Genomic DNA, 16,531 nt, shown 5'->3' on the forward strand with positions numbered 1-16,531 from the left:
CCCCTGAGCTACGGAAGCAAAAAAACTCTCACATTTAAATGTGTTGGGACTTAATGTCATGAATGTGTTTTGCTTTTTCGCGAACATTTTTTGTTACTAAGCCACAAAAAGTTAATGGAATTTATTTATTTTTTTTGTCATTGGGAAATGATTTGTAGGCTAAACTAATTTTTTTAATTAGCCCATGAGGGCCTCTGATGTGTGATTGTAGTCCCACAAACTCTGCCTAGCAACAAGTGACCACTCAAGCGCAGGTGTCAAACTCCCGGTCCTCAAGGGTGAGAGTCCTGTTTGTTTTCGATGTTTCCCTCCTCCGACACACCCGATTCAAGTGATCAGCTCGTCAGCAAGCTTGGTACATGCAGGATAGGGGCCCTCGAGGGCCGGAGTTGGCGACCCCTGAGCTACGGAAGCAAAAAAACTCTTACATTTAAATGTGTTGGGACTTAATGTCATGAATGTGTTTTGCTTTTTCGCGAACATTTTTTGTAACGAAACCACAAAAAGCTAATGGAATTTTTATTTTTTTTTGTCATTGGGAACTGATTTGTAGGCTAAACTATTTTTTTTTAATTAGGCCATGAGGGCCTCTGATGTGTGATTGTAGTCCCACAAACTCTGCCTAGCAACAAGTGACCACTCAAGCGCAGGTGTCAAACTCCCGGTCCTCAAGGGTGAGAGTCCTGTTTGTTTTCGATGTTTCCCTCCTCCGACACACCTGATTCAAGTGATCAGCTTGGTACGTGCAGGATAGGGGCCCTCGAGGGCCGGAGTTGGCGACCCCTGAGCTATGGAAGCAAAAAAACTCTCACATTTAAATGTGTTGGGACTTAAGGTCATGAATGTGTTTTGCTTTTTCGCGAACATTTTTTGTAACGAAACCACAAAAAGCTAATGGAATTTTTATTTATTTTTTGTCATTGGGAACTGATTTGTAGGCTAAACTAATTTTTTTAATTAGGCCATGAGGGATTGTAGTCCCACAAACTCTGCCCAGCAACGAGTAACCACGCAACAATATTTCAAAATCAGTGTGATAAATGATGAACATTTGGTTAATACTTTTTAAAAAAATCAGTACATTTTGCCTTTTAAAATGAGAAATTAGAACTTTTGTAACAACTCTGTATATTTTTGTCGCGTTCATATTAGTTTTTATTTGATTAAATTATTAAGACATACATTTTACATGATGTTAATTTTATGCATTTATTTTGGTATAAATTGTTATATATTTACATTAGAATACATTTTATACGGTATAATTATTTGGGTGATTTTTTTGTTAATGTCAATTTATTTTGGTGCATTTTCGACAGTTGAGCAGAGAATAACAAGACATTTCCATCTTGCGGTGTCGCGCACCCACCACTTGTTGTCTAAGTGCTTTTTTTTTCTTCTTCTTTTCCCTTCCCGGGTAAATAAAGCAGTTTTCTGGTCAGAATTACACCCTGTCTTGGTGTGAGGTCCTTTTCAGCGAGGGAGGGGCGTGTGCGTGGGGGGGCTGCCTGCTTGCTTTTATCTAAAATGTTTTCTATTTCTGCCTTTTGGAAAGACACTTTGGGCAGAAAGAAACCAGGTTTTTCCTGCTTTTTTCTGAGGGCGCGCTGGGGACTTTTCTCAGCATTGTGGTGAGATTTATTCGAGGAGGCTGCATTTTTCCCTGATTTGCCTCTTTGTTCTCGGTAAGTAGTTCCAGGTCTCCCCCCCAAAACCCCGTCTCCTCCTGCCCCCCAACCCTGACTCACACGCAGGTTTTCTGACTGTGCGTGTGTGCGTGAGGCGGGACACGTTGTGACACCTGCTGTTGGGATGAATAGGGTCAGTGGCAGGGCCCTCCGGCAGCTGCTTGTTCTCACCGCGAGACCCCCAACAAGCAGCAGAATGTGACGCCCCCTAGCAACAGCACCTCTCATTACACTTATTGTTGTTGTTACAAGGGAGTCCTTGAGTTACGTGGTACGCGAGCTACGTCGTTTCGGCTTTACGGTGCCTGTGCCCAAAGCAATCACGCTATTTTAAAGTTGCCTCCAGCAACGGACGTCCATCAAGCAGGTCGGCTCGCCATCAGGCGCGTCATATTTTCGTGTTGAAGTTTCCATTAGCTACGCTCTGCTAGCAATGAATGTCCGTGCGAAGAAAAAAAACGAAATATTGGCGTCGCACCTTCCGGGTTGTGCAAGTATGTTTTTTTAAAAAAAATTACTGTACAAAGTATTTTGATGTAATTATGGACTTTAACGGGGAAATCCGACTTAAGTCGAAATTCGCCAGGCGTAGGAACGGAATTCCGCCGTAATTTGTTATTATCTCATTTACTGCCATTGACGGCTAAAGACGTCAAAAATGCATTTTTTTGTAACATTAGTTAAAAAAAAATCCCGCCTTTTGTTAACAAGAGTATGAAAACCTACAAAAAATTTTTTGTAAATTTAGGACAGATATAAAATTTGTGATTAATCGTTAGTTAACAAGTGAAGTCATGTGATTAATTACAATTAAAAAATGTAATTGCCTGACGGGCCTAACTAAAAAAATAAATAAAAATAAGGGGCGTAATTAATCGCATGATCATTTTTATCTGTTATAAATGTACAATAAAAAATCTAGGTTTTCATTAAAAAAATGAAATTAAATGAAAAAAAAAAGAAACTAATAGAAATTGTTCCCATGAATTTTTGACGTCTATAGTCGTCAATGGCAGTGAATGAGTAAATATTGATATGTTGGACATACATTAATGCAGTTTGCAAGCTTGAACACCGTCTCCTCATTTACCTAATGACGATAGCCCATCAGGAGCAACTGATGGTTCAGTATCTTGCTCAAAGGCTTGGGAGATTTTTACATATACGTTTTTTCCCCTCCTATTGGGATTCTACACTTTGTTTACTTGATTTTTGTCAAGCTGTTGAACCTCCCTCATAGTGTCTTTGCGAAAGGAAAGCCAACAATTGACCCAGGATGAAACATGAAACAATCATCGCTGCTCTCCCGACACAGGAAGAGCCTTCCAGACGGAGATTCCCGGTCGGCGGGCGCGTCTGACCTGTCTACGCTCCGTCCCTGGCTTTCTTTCGTAAGTCCAGCTGGCTTGCACCTGACTTCCTAAAACATTCCCGCCCGTGGCAGACGACGGCGAGGTATGAAAAGTCCCCAGACTGATGTTTAAAAAGACTTTTGGTTTTTATTAGAGATTAGATTGGGCATAATAAAAACATTTCCAGTATGTTGAAAATAGCACAAGGTGTGGATTTACCGTAAAACCATTCCCGATTTTTTTTTTCCATTCGTGACCAAGGTTATTTGAGTTAACGAAACAGTTTAATGAAATAGAATAAAAATTGTTTTAAAAAAAATGAAAAATAACTGAAACTACATTTTATGTTTACAAAACACTAACTATAATTATAGCGAAATGAGCCTTTGGGGATGATTTTAAATGTGATTTTAAGTATATTTATTTTGATATTAACCGGAATAAGGACGTTTGAAAGTGTGTCTCACGGAAGTGACGTCATCTAGCAGCAGCCAATAGAAAAGCACCTTCAGATCACGTCGCTCCTAGGCCACAATTTTGCGTACTTGACTTTTGACTCCAAAGGCTCGGCTTGCCTGCTTTTTCATTCAACTCAGAAATAAATGTGTTTTTTTTTTCATTTTACCATAGTGTTTATTAATTATTGCGCACAAATAATACACTTAAAAAAAAATAATACCGAAACTAACTAAAAGTAAAGAAAAATTTATCATTTTTTAAATAACTAAAACTAATAAAAACTAAGTGAACCACACTGAAAAGTAAAAACTAATTCAAAGTGAAAATGTGAAATGTGAAAAAGTGAAAATGAAATAAAAACGAACTAAAATGAAAATCCCAAAACTATAATAAACCTGTACGTGAAATAGATGTGTGGCTTTCATGCAGCATCACCATTAAAATTATTATTATTTTTTTTATAGTTGGCATATAATTGAATTTGTGGTGGTGGTGGGGGGGGGGATCAGCCATAAAAAATGGATCACTGTGTTTTAATATAGTTAGGGTTTCAAAGTAATGGTTCAGGGGAGCGTTTGGCTTCCATGTATGGAACCATTTTTTTTATTATTATTATTATTATTTTTTACAATTGCCATAAAACTGAGTTGAAAAATGTAGCTTTCATAATGTGTGACTTTTTTTTTTTTTTAGGTTTAGTGCCCAAGACACCAGTGTTTTACAATACCTTTCAAAATAGTCCAGCAGCTTTTGATCTGAGTGCCGAGAATACCTGTCACATTTTGGGTCTTGACCTCCGTTTGGCAATGTTGTAGATCTCCGAAGAAGACGAAAAAGGTTTTGGACCGTTCTTGGTCCTTCTGGAGAGTTTGTAATTGAAGTAGAAGGCAGGCTTGGACTGGGTGTCCCTCCTGGGCCCGGCAGGTGTGTCCATCGCCAATGAAGGCATGCAGACACTGACAGTAACTAGACAGAAACTAAAAAAAAGAAAAAAAAATATAAAGATATATTCCGATTTTAATATATATATACGTATATAATTGTCACATATTGCAGCACCTCGACATTGCACCGCTCCGTGTCGCGTGCCCATCACGAAGCCTTCGAGGCACACGCACACAAAGCTGCCAAATGTATTCTCGCACGTCCGGTGCAGCGGGCAGGACAGTCGGCGACACTCGTCCACATCTGCAACGCACACCCATTCGAGCTTAAAGGGTTACTTGACTCACTGAGCCATTTTCAGCAGTAAAAAGTTAATATTTTGTCTATATTGTGATAACGTCATTATTTTTCAAGTACAATTAATACCTTTAAAAACAAAATTTTCCGCTTGCTGTCGACTGAAGATGACATCACCTGCGCTGAGGAAGTAGGTAACGACCAATCATGGCTCATTTTACTCACCAGAAACAGGTGAGACATGATTGGTCGTTACCTACTTCCTCAGCGCAGGTGATGTCATCTTCAGTCGACAGCTAGTGAAAAAAAATAGTTTTTAAAAGTATTAATTGTACATGAAAAATAATGAAGGTCTCAAATTAATTCTGGATAAAATATGAACTTTTCACTGCTAAAAATGGCTCAAAAGGTCAAGTATCCCTTTAAACACTGAATGTCGCTGAGGCGTGTCCTAAGACAACAATTAGCCATCCAAATGACTACCTGGACTTTGAAGGCGGTGCTTTGAAGTGGGAAGCTTATTGAACAACAAGCGCCGACCCAAAACACACAATCAATTTTTTATTTTATTTTTTATACAGGAGAGCTCATTCGATTTGACATCATCATTGCTCTCCTTTTTTTTTTAAAAAAAAACAACAACAACAAATCAATTAAAAAAAATTTAATAAATGTTTTTTTTTTTTTTTTCAAAACACACAATCAATTTTTTTTTTTTTTTACAGGAGAGCTCATTCGATTTGACATCATCATTGCTCTCCTTTTTTTTAAAAAAAAAAAAAAACAACAAATCAATTTAAAAAAATTTAATAAATGTTTTTTTTTTTTTTTTTTCAAAACACACAATCAAGTCCCGTCGGAGTCCACGATAAATCCCCCATGACCCCTCCTGAAGCACTCACCCTCAAAAGAACATTTTTGAAATGGACTCACAACAGTAAATACGGATGGTAGCGTCAACAGTAATTGAGAAGGGGGCTTAATGCGCATTCAGAGGCATAGCCAAGTAAAAGCAAGTTAATAACATAACTGACGATAGTTTTGTGAAAACAAGAAATAGACAAAAAAAAAATCAACAAACAAGAAGAATCCAGTTGCCTCGAATGAAGTTTTATAGATTTCCCTGACCTGGATGGCTATGTTGAAAATACAACATTTTTAGCAAACATATTTATATTTTGACAATATGTCGGCTAAACTATGATTGTGTGTTCCTCCCTGCGAGCCACTACGTCGAGTCCATCCATCACCCCCCACCCCCCACCCCCACCCCCACCCCCACCCACACGCCATATGCAGCAAATACCACGGAGACATTTCACTTTAATTGAAGGGGAAACAAAGACCCTTGACATACTTCCTAGTCACTCATTCCCTTTAATCAATTTCCTCCATTTTGGCCTTATATCATCTCTAATTACTTTTCCTCGCCCGCCCCCCTTGTGGGGTCCACGCACACACACACACACACACACACACATGTATTGCTAACCCCCTTAACCATAAGTGAAGGCAATACCTTGGGCATCAATACTCTCAGCCCCCCCTTGGGCCCCCTCCAGCTCTGGACAATGGTGAGGGCCCACTGGCTCCAGAACCCCACCAGGCCACCCCTGACCCCTTTGCCCACATACCCTACTTACCCCCCTGCAAGTGTAAGTCACATAACACTGCCACTTTCTTGAACAAGTTGTTACATTATGACTTGACTATGCTGAAGCATTTTCACATGTTGTTGTGATTTTTATTCTCCACACTTTTTTTTTGCCGCGTAATAACTCACGCATAATACTTTCGAATTCATACCTCCCAGGGTATTTATATCATCTGGTGTCACATGAATTACGGTATTGGCACAATTTATTGTTAAACATAAATTTTTCCCCATTCATTTTCAATGGGACAGACATTGAAATTTTTCCCACTTTCTACGTCCACTTCCATACATAACAATTCATCATTGTTACCACTTGTCTGATGCTGCTCAGTAGTGCAGTTTGTAATGTGCGTTGTCCAGTAACCAGGAGGTCGCAGGTTCGAATCCCACCTCCAACTGTACATTGCAAATATATTTATGGTCATTATGCTAAGTGATATACAGTACGTGTATACCAGCTGACTATCAGATCAGGAAATGGATTATAATTTCACTGAAAAAATAAATGTACGCCATTAGCCAAGTCAAGTTAGCTCAGTGCTAAGAGCAATTGCCTTCCACCATAGAAAACCTGGGTTCAAACCCTGTTCGGCCCACATTGTAGTACAGTCGATGATTCGATACTAACTGACTATCACATCAGGAGATGGATTATAATTTCACTGAAAGTATTTAAGCACCTGCATTCCGCTTGTCAGCATCCCCACGCAATTTTTTTGCAGAAATTGCACTTTGTCTAGTTCTGTTAGCAATCCTTCCTTTGTACAACTTTATTCCGTAACAGCACGACTTTAATTAAACTACAACTTTTTAATCTCATAACATCATCAATTATTTTTATCCTAGTAACATGACATTGCCGTGCTCTCCCTGCAATCCACAAAAGGCAATCCAACACTGCCAAATGGAAATGCTCTTTACTAGCGTATAATTCCCAACCTTTTGGCTCACCTGCCAGGTGGCTACAATATAAAATCCCGTCATATAATATCTGGCTCCTTACCCCTCCACGTGTCGATTTTATAGGCTGGATGAAAATGCCCTTTTAAATTACACACCTTTGGACTCTCTCCAAAATTGACCACCCAAGGAAAAAAACGGCATACGTACCACCCACGCGTGCACTAGCGGCGGGATTTATCACCGGTGCGCTTGACAGATGAAGCAGTCGCTGGTATTGAGGGTGTGTTTGATGGGAAAGCGAGACATCGCCAAAAGTAGCCGTGCAAGGGAAAAGGAGGGTGCAAGGGCGGGGGTTCGTTTGAGGAAAAAGGTACTCAACAGCAACATGAACATTGTAAAATTAATACATAAATTAGGGGTGTCAAAATCAGTGCCGTAATTTTGAGTTAATGTAAAGTTCCTTTAACACCAGAATTTTTTTTAACGCGCGATTAATGAAAAGTCTGTACTGGGGGAATTCCAGTTGCAACACAGCAGACAAGTCCACTTCACCTCAAAGTTTAGCAGTAATACATTTAATAATAATACATATATTTGTGGAGTTTGGGGTATTTTACAATTTTAAAAAATGTGCAAAATTTCACAAGTTACTTCATGTTAAAGATGAGATAGCTCTTAATATGAGAAAAAAAATGCACTGAGCTGTCAACAGCGTTTTACAAATGCAATTATGCCATCTAGTGGCAGAAAAATGACCTCAACACAAATCAATATAACACTTTTTACAGTACAGGGCATCTTTTTAATTTTAACTCAGTTTTATGAATTATTAGGAAATTACTGTATCAATGACTAAAAGATGCAGCCATATTTCTATTAGTTTAACATTTTTTTCCTCACTTTTATGTTAACAGGAGTATGAACATTTAGAAAAAATATTTTATTGCATATTTAGAACAAATATTAAATTTGCGATTAATCGTGAGTTAACTGTTGAAGTCATTTGCTGCTGCGTTTAGTTTTTTGTTTGTTTTGAATTCTTTGTTATGTTTTGCAGCGTCGGGAAGGGCTTTAATGCAGACTCTTTCCATTTCAGTGAGCTCTCGACCTGAAGTGTCGTGTGAGTGTTTGTCGCATTACGAGGCAAGGGACCTTATTTGGTAAGTCAAAACGGACATCACACACACTCATACACACTATCGATGTAGGTCTTCTCATGTGTGGTTGAAATGAGTTTGTTGGGGGGGGGGGTTGGTTTGCTTGAAGGTGAAGTGAAGGTCGACACTTTTTTTTTTTCTCTTGATCATATCTGGACTCCTTTCAAGAGTCTAATGTGCAAATGATAGAGAGACGTCAAAAGTGCATGTGTGTGGTCGCCAATGCAGCTGCTAACACACGCATGCGTACACACACACACGCACGCACTCGTCTACTTGATTGGAGTCTTTGGTCCTCATCAGGTCAATCAGTGGACTTAAAAAAAAAAAAAAAAGACCTGAAGGCCTATTTCTGTAACCGGTGAGCAAATACAGGCTTTTACAAAAATACATGCATGTGTGTGCATGTGTATGTGTTCTTGTCTTTCATGCATTTTGGGAACAACATTCTTGCCTTAACTACAGGGGCACGTCTTGGAAACAATACAATTGGGTACCGCCCCCCCAAAAAAATAGGCGCCCGTATTTTCAATATTACATTACATCCAATAACACTACTACTACTCCTATTACTAGCACCACTGTAAAGGGACATCTTTATATATGATCATTTTGAAAAAATAATATTGCGTTTAGTTATATATGATTGCCCTATTGTGATACAGATATTATTGCGATAATTAACATTTACCTAAATAAATGACATTTTTATTATCCAATGAAAGAAATGCATTTTTTTCACGCAGCAAAATAAACAGGTTCAATGCAGTCTTAGCTAATTAATAGCAATAACAATAACTAAAGTTATTTAGTGTTAGTAATGACCCTAGATACTACTCAACTATTGGATGGCGATGCGCATAGAATGTTGCGTCTGATTGGTTAAAGTCAGATACAAATATACAATACCATCCATCCATTTTAAACTTATTTCATGTGTAATTTTGTACACCTGAGAAAAACAACATGGCAACTCTAAAATGCTGATTTAAAAAAAATCTTATTTATTTTATTTTATTATTCATTTACAAAATATGTCTACTACAATTCTTTTACTTAATTTTGCACCCCCCAAATATATTTTTTTCAGCTTGCTTGAAATTAAGTGAACCCCAAATTTCAGCGGCCTCAACTGACCTCCGACGACTATGAAATAACGAATTAAAGAAATATATATTACCACTGCAATTGCAGAAACTGCAGTGGCCTAAGAGCAACCTTACAAAAAAAAAAAAAATAAATAAAAAAATTAAAAATAAATAAAAATAAAAAATAAAATAATAAAAAATAATAAAAAATAAAAAAAATAAAATAAATAAAAATAAAAATAAAAATAAAAAACAAACAAAACAAAAAAAAAATAAATAAATAAATAAAAAATAATAATAAAAAAATTAAAAAATGAATAAATAAAAAAGAGCAACCTTGCAACCTTGAATGGCGAAAATATGTGAATACCATCCCACCAAAAAAATTGAGTGAATATGTGACTATGCACCTGCTGAACCACGAGTATACGCCTCGGCGACAGTGTGGCTACGTTTTGCCACCAGGAGCTGGGAAATAAGAGGCCATGACCTCATTTTCAGTTTACTGTACCACACATTACGCAATATTATTGTATTGTCCAGAACCTTGTCGGACATCACGTACAGGAAGTGTGCTCCTGTTGAATATTCTCCAACACACAACTTGTACCATCGAGGGCCCACCTGTGTGGAACGTCAGTGTGTATGCGTGTGTGTCATGTGCATCCACACACACGTAGAAAAAGCACAGAAGGTGCGCAGATGTGCAGAAGTTATAGCTCTCACATGGCATAAGGCACCACTGGCGGAATTTGACATTATCCCGAGGGGATGACCGATTGTATATCGGAATATTCATGACGATGTGGATATTGATAATCATTCGGGTCGAGCGTGACAGCGCGTGATTGATTTTGTTTGCGTTGTGAGAAAATTTGGAAGCGGATCAATGGGAAGACCACCTTCCCTTACACGTTTTGAGACCTCCCTGCGCGTGCATAGTTTAGTCAGTGGATGTCAAGCACAGTAACTTGATAGCGGGTTCCTCCATCAACAGCACGGGTCATACTGTAGGTGTGAATGCTCGTTTTACGGGACAGCAATTGTATTAGCATAATCGGAAGTGAGCCACTGAGAATTACAGTGGGCTAACGTCATTTTGTAGGAAAGTTTTCTTCTGATTTTAGGATTGGATTGGCAATTTTTTTGCATTTGACTCAAAATCGGTATTCAGCTGTAATAAAAAAAACAACCCCGACAGTGCCAGCCGATTTCGAGCATTTTAGCTCATATTTCAAGGCAAACAGAATATTGTGTGCTATGACTACATAAACATGAAAGATCACGTTCTATTCTTTCATTAGAAACAAAAAGTATGTTTCTACCTTTTTCCGTTCTTTAGTAATCACCATTTGAAAATAGGTAATTTGAGTGACATTGAGCGAAAATTGAAAAGATGAGGAGAGAACAAGCTTTTTGTGAAAAGATACATTTTCTGCACAACAGTGACTTTGACACTAATATTTTTTTCGTTTAGTGACGCTCTGTGAATTATATTTAATATGACAAAGGCTTTGATCATTCACGTCATCCTTGAAAACGTTCTATTTCATCATATTCGTCAGGTTTCATTGTAATTTCACACTACGGGGAGCCCATTGAAAAGAGATACAATGCTGCCATCTGCTGGTCAGAGTTAGTTAGTGTTTTTGATTTCACAAGCCCATTGACCAGGCAGTGCTGCATAACAGGTGGGCTCGCCATCAGGCGCGTCACATTTCCGTGTTTAAGTTTGAATGAGGTCCGCTCTGCCGACCGTCAGCAAACACGAAATATTGGTTCCGGCACCTTCCGGGTCGAGCAAATGTTTTTTTTTTAATTACTGTACAGTACAAAGTATTTTGATGTAAATATACTTTAACGGTGAAATCCGACTTAAGTCGAAATTCGGGCCACATCGCCAGTGTAGGAACGGAACTCCGCCGTAACTTGGGGTCTCCTCGTACACCGTTTGAATCCCAATGAAAACGTCTTCCCCGACCCAGTCTCAAAATGGTAGATCTCCGGACTTCATCTTACGTTATTCTCTATGAACCACAAAGTAGTGTGCTAACTAACAAATGAGAAATTTGGTGCTTCCAAACCAAACGTTTTTGCTACTGGTTGGTGAAGAGCTTCACTATAACTTTTGTTTTACAAACTCTGACAGCATCTCTGAACTCAACCCTCCTGTCACAGTAGTACAAATAAAGGACGTTTTCCACATTCTCAGGAAAGCTGCGAGATCAAAACAACCAAACGAGTAGGCGATAAAATTAAAAGTGCCAGGCGCCCGAAGTGACAAGTCACGGAGCATAAATATTGCCAGAACAATGAAGTGAGGACCGTAAACGTCAACTGAAGCGGGAAGCTCAGTAAAAGTCAACCATGAATGTCTGCTGTAAATTGAATGGCCAACGGCCGATGTGTGTGGAAGCTCTTTCAAGAAGCAGATGCTTCAACACTCTCAAAAAATGTGTTTTGTCTTGTCACATCATAAAATGTTCTGCTCTTGTACCATTGACACTTGACACATCTTTAACTTTTTGTACCTGGTAAAGCTAGAAACGCTCGACAATCTCGGAGTCCAGGGGATTTTGCTGGGCAATGTAGCAACGAGACTATTTCTTAATCCAATAGATTTCAAATTCATCCTTTACTCAACGATCAACATATTTCTGTCTTCCTTTTTTTTTTTTTTTTCTGGAGAGCTCAGTATTGTTCGTTCGGTAATTTTACCGATTTTACATGTCATCATCATTGCTCTCCTTTTTTTTTTTTTGTATGTGGGTGAATAAGTGTATGTGCGTGCGAGTGTGTGTGTATTCATTAGTTCACCTGAAACCTATTAAAAAAATCCCATACCGTTCACCTAAACCGAACACTTCCGGCCAGAGTCGTGAGGCCGTCAGGAGACCCGAGGAAGGACCAAAGAAAGGAAAGTGAAATCCAGCACCGACCAGACACCACCCACCAGGCCACCAACCAGAGTCCTTCACCAACCCCAGAGACATCTAAATTCCAACAAATCATACATATTTCTGTCTTCCTTTTTTTTTCTTTTTCTGGAGAGCTCAGTATTGTTCGTTCGGTAATTTTACCGATTTGACATGTCATCATCATTGCTCTCCTTTTTTATTTTTATTTTTGTATGTGGGTGATTATGTGAATGTGCGTGTGTGCGAGTGTGTGTGTATTCATTAGTTCACCTGAAACCTATTAAAAAAATCCCATACCGTTCACCTAAACCGAACACTTCCAGCCAGAGTCGTGAGGCCGTCAGGAGACCCGAGGAAGGACCAAAGAAGGGAAAGTGAAACCCAGCACCGACCAGACACCACCCACCAGGCCACCAACCAGAGTCCTTCACCAACCCAAGAGACATCTAAATTCCAACAAATCATACATATTTCTGTCTTCCTTTTTTTTCTTTTTCTGGAGAGCTCAGTATTGTTCGTTCGGTAATTTTACCGATTTGACATGTCATCATCATTGCTCTCCTTTTTTTTTTTTTTTTTTTTGTATGTGGGTGATTATGTGCACGTGCGTGTGTGTGTGCGAGTGTGTGTGTATTCATTAGTTCACCTGAAACCTATTAAAAAAATCCCATACCGTTCACCTAAACCGAACACTTCCAGCCAGAGTCGTGAGGCCGTCAGGAGACCCGAGGAAGGACCAAAGGAAAGAAAGGAAAGTGAAATCCAGAACCGACCAGACATCACCCACCAGGCCACCAACCAGAGTCCTTCACCAACCCAAGAGACATCTAAATTCCAACAAGTCATACATATTTCTGTCTTCCTTTTTTTTCTTTTTCTGGAGAGCTCAGTATTGTTCGTTCGGTAATTTTACCGATTTGACATGTCATCATCATTGCTCTCCTTTTTTTTTTTTTTTTTTTTGTATGTGGGTGATTATGTGCATGTGCGTGTGTGCGTGCGAGTGTGTGTGTATTCATTAGTTCACCTGAAACCTATTAAAAAAATCCCATAAACGTTCACCTAAACCGAACACTTCCGGCCAGAGTCGTGAGGCCGTCAGGAGACCCGAGGAAGGACCAAAGAAAGGAAAGTGAAATCCAGCACCGACCAGACACCACCAACCAGGCCACCAACCAGAGTCCTTCACCAACCCAAGAGACATCTAAATTCCAACAAATCATACATATTTCTGTCTTCCTTTTTTTTCTTTTTCTGGAGAGCTCAGTATTGTTCGTTCGGTAATTTTACCGATTTGACATGTCATCATCATTGCTCTCCTTTTTTTTTTTTTTGTATGTGGGTGGATATGTGTATGTGCGTGTGTGCGTGCGAGTGTGTGTGTGTATTCACCTGAAACCTATTAAAAAAATCCCATACCGTTCACCTAAACCGAACACTTCCAGCCAGAGTTGTGAGGCCGTCAGGAGACCCGAGGAAGGACCAAAGAAAGGAAAGTGAAATCCAGCACCGACCAGACACCACCAACCAGGCCACCAACCAGAGTCCTTCACCAACCCAAGAGACATCTAAATTCCAACAAATCATACATATTTCTGTCTTCCTTTTTTTTCTTTTTCTGGAGAGCTCAGTATTGTTCGTTCGGTAATTTTACCGATTTGACATGTCATCATCATTGCTCTCCTTTTTTTTTTTTTTGTATGTGGGTGGATATGTGTATGTGCGTGTGTGCGTGCGAGTGTGTGTGTGTATTCACCTGAAACCTATTAAAAAAATCCCATACCGTTCACCTAAACCGAACACTTCCAGCCAGAGTTGTGAGGCCGTCAGGAGACCCGAGGAAGGACCAAAGAAAGGAAAGTGAAATCCAGCACCGACCAGACACCACCCACCAGGCCACCAACCAGAGTCCTTCACCAACCCAAGAGACATCTAAATTCCAACAAATCATACATATTTCTGTCTTCCGATGGATTCGTTAATGCAGCCTATTAGAAGAACCTGTAGCTAAACCAAAACTGTGACAAGACTTTTTAATTTCTGGATCTAGATTTCTGCCATGTCTGCAGTCAACCAGTAACAATGATATAGCTAACAATCATCATTTCTGGTGAATATGATGTTGCGAAGATGTGATTGAGGAAACAGGAGTCAAATATGAGTTCAGTCAACAGTTTACTCTCTACTTCACAAAAATCAACAACTATTAGCATCTGGATCAGTGTATCTATTGAGCTCTGAAACCCAGCAACAAGGATATCCCCTCCTAAACTAGAACTGGAAGTCTCTACTTTCAAGCTGGAGCAGGAAGTAATGACCCCCCACAAGTTACACTAACTCGGTGAAAGTCTCTTGGCACAGGTTGCGAATCCAGGTCCAGGAAGTAAAAACCGGCAGGTAAACAAGTCGAAACAGCTGTGGCTAAAGCCAGGTTTTTACTTTCTGGACCTGGATTTGTCACTTACAGTAAATGAAACACGCTAAATGCCCTCCATCGTATCACTGCTTGAGGGTCAGCAGAGCTAGCAAAAAAAACAAACTCTGATGCGGGTGAAAGTGGTGCCGTGACCCGCCGGTCTCCGGTGGCGGCGGATAATCCGGTATGAGTACAGCCTGTCGGCGATGATGAGGCCTAATGGCGGAGGTGGAAAAAATGAGAGCAACCTGATGAGAACTGTGCAGTGTTTTTTGTCATCTGTGCGGCAAATTAGCGCGAGGAAGGGGAGGGAGGGGCGGCGATGATGGTGGGGACGAAGGTGGGGGGGTGGGGGGGGAGCACAGATGGACCACACCGACTGCCTCACTTTGGACTAATGTGGACATTTTCTCTCTCCGGGGTCAGATATTTACTCCTAATTAGCCGGAGGTATGCGACGCATGAAAGCGGAACAGATACGTTACCGTTTTGGCCGGAATTTCCTTTCCCCTTTCCACGGCATGCGCTGCTTTAACCTGATTAGGTATGGCACTTATCGGAGGGAGATGAAAGCGCTTCGGGATCAGTGACGCACTGCTGGACACCCCCTTTTTCTTTCGTTTCTGCCGCCGATTCACTCCCCCTCTTCTCCAGTGGCGTCACTCTGTAAATTGTTGGCGGTGATTTTAGTATAACGTCTGACACTTTGCCCTCAGCGTGGCGTTTGTTGCGCGGAAATGGGATCAAAGGGTTCGGAGATTTTTTTTCCATAAAAAAATGGTTATTGTGTGAGGGGGTGGGGGGGGGGGGGGTTGTATCTGAGATAAACAAGTTTTATGAGGTGAGAAAAGGGGCATGCTGTTGTCAGGAAGTGAGACCATTTACAACCTGTGTTTGTTTCTTTGTGAGCATCCAAACTGCTGGCAACAATTCGAGGCAGATTTTGCACACAAAAATTCAAGACGTGAAAATAGTTTCGATGATTCTGAACCTTATTGATTCTATATCGATATACAGACGCTCCCCTACTTACGAACATTCGAGTTACGAACAACGGCACATACGAACATGTCTGCGCGCATGCGCGCATGTCAAAAAATGTTCGGAAAGAGATGCTGTAAGTTAGATTTTGTATTGCGCGCCTTTTTCCGAGTACTGTAGTGCTTCTTTGCGCCGCTAATACCGACGCTGTGAGAGCTCACCCAGCATTGGAGGCTCAGCAACGTGTCGAGGAGGAGGAAGAAGAAGAAACGCCTGTCGCTCATAGATAAAGCCATCGCACTCTTCGAGCAGCAAGACCCAAATATTGAACGTTGCACAAAGGTTGCAAATCAATTGAATGATGCCATACAGTGCTACTGCATCATTTATGATGAAAAAAGAAGAAAACTGTGCAATCGTCGTTAGATCGCTTCTTTCGGCCAGTTTCTAGTAAATCCTCCAAGGAAGATACTCATCAACCCTCATCTTCTTCTCCGCGACCCTCAACTTCTTCCTACATTGAAGTTACGGAGGAGGAAGTAACTTTTGAAGCCCATTCCAGCGACGACGAAGAACCTCTCATGATATAAAATCCTCCTCTTCCTCCTCCTCCATCAAATCCTTAAGCATCGAGTACATCTTCCAAAAGTAAGTTAAACTTCATTTTATTTATCTTATTACGTACATGTACATACTGTGTGTGTCTCTCGCTCTCTCTCTCTAACATACG

General features: G+C 40.1%; 1 long non-coding RNA gene across 1 annotated transcript; it reads right to left on the reverse strand.

Annotated features, from left to right (window-relative positions):
* Window positions 1-4,084: 4,084 nt before the first annotated feature.
* LOC144055185 (uncharacterized) lies at window positions 4,085-4,858 on the reverse strand. The gene is made up of 3 exons (XR_013294784.1): window positions 4,811-4,858; window positions 4,559-4,687; window positions 4,085-4,476 (listed from the first exon to the last, which is right to left on the reverse strand). It is a non-coding gene; the product is annotated as an uncharacterized LOC144055185 (long non-coding RNA).
* Window positions 4,859-16,531: the final 11,673 nt, after the last annotated feature.

Source organism: Vanacampus margaritifer, chromosome 7 (assembly GCF_051991255.1).
Source record: "Vanacampus margaritifer isolate UIUO_Vmar chromosome 7, RoL_Vmar_1.0, whole genome shotgun sequence".
NCBI lineage: Eukaryota > Metazoa > Chordata > Actinopteri > Syngnathiformes > Syngnathidae > Vanacampus > Vanacampus margaritifer.